Raw genomic sequence first — 5,407 nt, 5'->3', positions numbered from 1 at the left:
GAAGTTATGTAATACATATATTTACTAGTATAATATGTAACTCTCTGACTGGACTATGGGGTGGAACACCCTATAACCACAGAACTAATACTTTTGTGGAAAATCATTCACACTAATTAAGAAAATGGAGACTAAATAAAATCACATCTACTAAAGTTAGGTTTTGCCACCAAATGAATATTTCCAAGCTTAGAAAACCATTTTGGGTTTTCAGATCTTTATTTTATATTTATTGATAAGGACAGGTGGACCTATACTGAATCAAACTTTCAGAAAAACAAATCAGGATCCAAAGCAACAGAGTCCACGCCTAGTGATCAATAGCAGTGACCCCTGTGAGTCTTAGAGTGATGATGGTGATTAGATCACCCTCTCATTTAGCCTAAATCTGGTTCCCTTACCTCTAAGAACAATTCTCATGCATGAGCTAATAAATTTTCTAAAAACTGAATTCTTTGTTATATGTGTTTATGCACGTACTCGTATATACATCATACACACAGGTGTGTGTGTAATTAAAATGCCAACACATTGGGACCTATACCTTAAAGAATCAACTAGGTACATTCCATAAGAGTAATCATAGTGTGTACCTACCTCACATGGCTGTCAAACACAAACTTTACAATCATTGGCCCTACCCTATCATTTAGTATCTGTAAAGCACAGCAGTGGTTCGACAGCTCCTGGAGCTCTAGCAGCCAATCTAATCACATCCAAAATACAGCATGCTGAGTCAGTTATTAGAAGTAGCTTATGGGCTTTATGTCCTGGGGTGAAGGTGCTCAAATGAAGGGGAGACTCATAGATTTTTACTGGGGAAAGAAGTGTATGGTCAATGAGAACAGAACCAACCCAAAGATAGAAGCTTTTAGTCTGGAGGCATCTAGAGAAAATATAGGCTCATGGGGTTGGGTAGAATGTCCAAGCTGATTGTACAGCTTTAACAATACTTAAGTGGAGGACACCCCATAATTAGACTCTACAGGGATCTGATAGTATAATCAAATGACAAGAACTGCATTATGCTAGAGGAATCATCATTGTGGACTAAGTTCTCAAGACTTCGTTCAGGGACTCATTGAGAAATAGCTTTACCTGATGCTCTGGGTGTTCCCCCAATTCCCAGGGATACTAAACCCAAGAATCAAGGGATGAAGAAGGTCTCTCTTTCTAGAATTGTTCCAAACAGACAGGTACAGGTTTTATCACACTAAGAGAACTACCAAGGATAAGAACTATCAACTCCATTTGAAAACCACAGTTTGGTCTTCAGAAACCCTCAAACAATCTTTTACTTGTTGCTAGCTACCTGCCTCTAATTTACAATAACACTCAGTATAAGTATCATAACTCTTCTGAAGTTCTCTATCCAACCTCTCTCTTAGGAAATGAACCCACTTGACTGAACAAGTCTGTGATATTTGAAATCCCTCAGCTTCCTCTCCAACACCTACAAATTTATCTGTATTCACACCTACTTTTCTGTTTCCTTCCTTCTCTTTCCAAGATTTTCCCACTGTTTCTCCAAGCAGCTCAGGCACCTTTCTCCTAGATCTTGTATGTTCCCATCCCAAATAGATCGCTCCTTTATCTATAAGCATCCTCAAATTTTTCCCATCTAAAAAACAGCAAAAAGGGGATAAGACCTTAAGTTTGCCATAGCTTTACTTTACTTGCTTTTATAGCTTAGCTTCTTGAAAGGGGTGAATGGAAGGTGAGGAAATAAAAACACTTAACTTGGCTCATCCTCCCACTAGGACACTGAATTTGTCAATAAAGGGTCAATTATCCTAGTGGTTAAATTCAGTGGACGTCTTTCAGTTGTCTCATACCTCACCTCTCTGTAACATTTTTTTATTCTTTCTGAGCTAGAATTGGCCTTTTGTGACTCCACTATCTCTGAGTATTTTTTTCAGGCCTCTAGATAGATGCTTTTTCTCAGTTTGCTTTGTGAGTTTTTCTCGTTCCATCTACCGATTAAACGATTGTGATCCTATGGTTCTGTCAATAATTTCAACTATACTCTTAATATTTCCCAAACCCATCCTCTTCTCTTCAGCACCGTTGACATTAACTTATTAGAACTCCTCATTTCTACTTTGGATTTTAGCAACAGATCCCTAATTGTTTTCTCCATTGTTCTCCTTGTCTTGCTTCTCTTGCCAGTTCTTTGACAGCAAATATATGGCACACATCTGCATTTCTCCACTACTGTGCACCTTGACAGCCACAGTTGTTTCTGACAATGGAGAAAAATCTGATTTTTCTCGGAAGCTGAATGTTCTCCTGACTTATATTTTTATTAAATCTTTAATATGCCCCACATTTCCTAGATATTGAGGGTGAAGTCAGATGTATTTTTTGGAAGTGATGCAGTGACAGGAGAACTGTCATTTGGAAGTTGTCCCTGGAATAACAGCCGTCCCTAAGTATATAATGATGGCCTTTTTCCAGCTTTACCTAAATATAGAGTCAGAATCCTTCTCAACACAGTGGCAATTAGTGGGGGTTCACTGCTAGTTGAAAACTTTTTGTCATTCTTGCTTTGAATATTCTCCACTGGCTACAGTGTGGTCTTCTAAAACAAACAAACAAAAATGTGATGCTGTCACCACCCTGTCAAAATGTTTAAATTGTTCTTCTTTGCCCATAAGATACAGTGTATGATTTTATTCTGACACAGAAGTTCCTCCAGGACCTAGTTTTACCTGTCTTATTAGTCTTCCCTCTAGCACTCAGTCTTTCCTAGTCTAAACTGTGTATTTCACAAACTACTTACCACAATTGAAAGTCCCATGCACTCTTTTGTTTCTGTAAGATGTTTAAGAATTGCATCTGGTGACCACAGTTAACAATAACTGTTTTGTATATGGGAAAGTTGCTAAAAGAGTGTATCTCAAATGTTCTTACTACCACAACAATCAAAAAGTGGGTATTGTGTGAGGAGATAGATGTGTTAACTAATATTATTGTGGTAATCATTTTGCAATATACAAGTGTATCAAATCATCACATTGTACACCTTAAACTGATACAATATGTGTTATATGTAAATTATATCTCAATAGAGCTTGGGGAAGAGTTCATCTATAAGGGTAATAAATTAACAAAGAAATGAGCATTTAAATAGACAAAAGGACTCAGAAAAAAACAACCCTGGCAGAAACCTATATTAGAGGGATTGAAGAAAGGAGGAAGGCCAGACAAAGAATGAGAAAGAAAAAGAGAATTGTCAGAAAAACAAGTAAAGAGTCAAAGAAATCAATGGGAGAGCAACAGAAAAAAAAAAAAATGTGTGTTTTGTGTCAACACTGAAAATGCTGGGGGAGGGCTGATGAGTAAGAGACGAAGTAGATCAGAGGCCAGGAAGGTAATCAGGATTGCAAATACCACAAATAAAGTAAATGAGAATCAAGTGGAAGCTATTCAATGTGGTGCTTATATTCACATAACTTGAAACAGGTGTTTCAGCTGAATAGTGGGGACAAAACTCAAGATTGCAAAGGGTTATGGACTGAGTAGGTGGTGAAGAACTGAAGTAAAGTGAAGGAAAGATGGTCTTTTTTCCCATGGGTTAGTCAGCTTCTTGGAGGCAGAAACTAGCATTCTGTATGAAACTTATGCATGGAGTTCTTGGATAAATATGATTTATAAAATATCCAATTCTGTAAAGCTTGCAAGCCAAGACCTGATCATGTGTTTTCATGAAGCAGAAAACACAAGAATGCCTTTGATTGACCGTTATCGGAGCTTGTTGTGGTGAACAGGTAGACAGCCTTTGCTCCAGTGGATCAGTGGATGGTCACTTTTCATATTAAAGCAATCAGAGACTTCAGAGTCAATGGCCTTTCACTTGAAACCAGTTTAATACATTTGAGCGATCCAACGATAGACCATGTACCCTCTATTAGGGGAATATTTGAATGACAGAGCATTTAAAGTAATTTTCCTCTCCATTTTTCTGTTTCTTTTTTCTTTGTGCTGCTCTATACACAATATGGAGCTTGTTTTGTTTCTGCCTTCTTCCCCCTAAAACTTGGTCTATGATGTCCTCACAGTTTCAGTTACACCATGTCTTAACTTGTTTCTTCCTTTTTGTTTCCACTGTGCTACTTTATTCAGAACCTCTTTATTTTTCACCTAGATTGATTTACTAGACATTTTGAAGCTAGCAATTTCATGATTTTTTGATCCCCATATAATTTTTTTGCTAAAAAGTAATCAGAAGATCTTATGGTAATTCTATTCTTAATTTTTAGACATACCTCCATACTGTTTTCTATAGCAGCTGTACCAATTTACATCCCCACCAACAGTGTATAAGGGTTCCTTTTTCTCCATAGCCTCTCCAACACTGGTTATTATTTGTCTTGTTGATGATAGCCATTTTAACAGATGTGAGGTGATATCTCATTGTGGTTTTGATTTGCATTTCCCTAATAGCTAGTGAAGTTGAGCATTCTTTCATATACTGTGTTTCCCTGAATGTAAGACCTAGCTGGACCATCAGCTCTAATGTGTCTTTTGGAGCAAAAATTATCACAGTCTTATTGTAAGACCCAGGCTTATTTTAATATAACATAAAATAAGGTCTTTATAATATAATATAATATAAGTAATTATAATATAATATAATATAATATAATATAATATAATATAATATAATATAATATAATATAATATGATATAAGTCATATTAATTTTTGTTCCAAAAGACACATTAGAGGGGCCGGCCCAGTGGCTCAGGCGGTTGGAGCTCCGTGCTTTTAACACTGAAGGCTGCCGGTTCGATTCCCACATGGGCCAGTGGCCTCTCAACTACGAGGTTGCTGGTTTGACTCCTCGACTCTCGCAAGAGATGGTGGGCTCCATCCCCTGCAACTAAGATTGAACACACCACTTTGAGCTGAACCGCCTCTGAGCTCCCTGATGGCTCAGCTGGTTGGAGCACACGTCCTCTCAACCACAAGGTTGCCAGTTAGACTCCCACAAGGGATGGTGGGCTGCACCCCCTGCAACTAGCAGGGGCAACTGGACCTGGAGCTGAGCTGCGCCCTCTGAGCTGAGCTGTGTCCTTTCAACTAAGATTGAAAGGACAACAACTTGACTTGGAAAAAGTCCTGGAAGTATACACTGTTCCCCAATAAAGTCCTGTTCCCCTTCCCCAATAAAATCTTTTTTTTTTTAAAAAGATGCTTTAGAGCTGATTGTCCAGCTAGGTCTTATTTTGGGGGAAACACAGTATCTGTTGGCCATTTGGTATGTCTTCTTGGGAGAAGTGTATGTTCAGGTCCTCTGCCTGTTTTTTATTTGGATTGTTTTTTTATTGTTGAGTTGTACAAGTTTCTTTCTTTTTTTTTTGAGAAAAACACTTGAGCTTTAATGAACTTCCTTCCATGTGGCT

This window comes from Rhinolophus hipposideros (genome assembly GCF_964194185.1).
Source record: "Rhinolophus hipposideros genome assembly, chromosome: 4".
NCBI lineage: Eukaryota > Metazoa > Chordata > Mammalia > Chiroptera > Rhinolophidae > Rhinolophus > Rhinolophus hipposideros.
The sequence above is the reverse complement of the archived record's forward strand: the minus strand, read 5'-3'. Positions refer to the sequence as shown.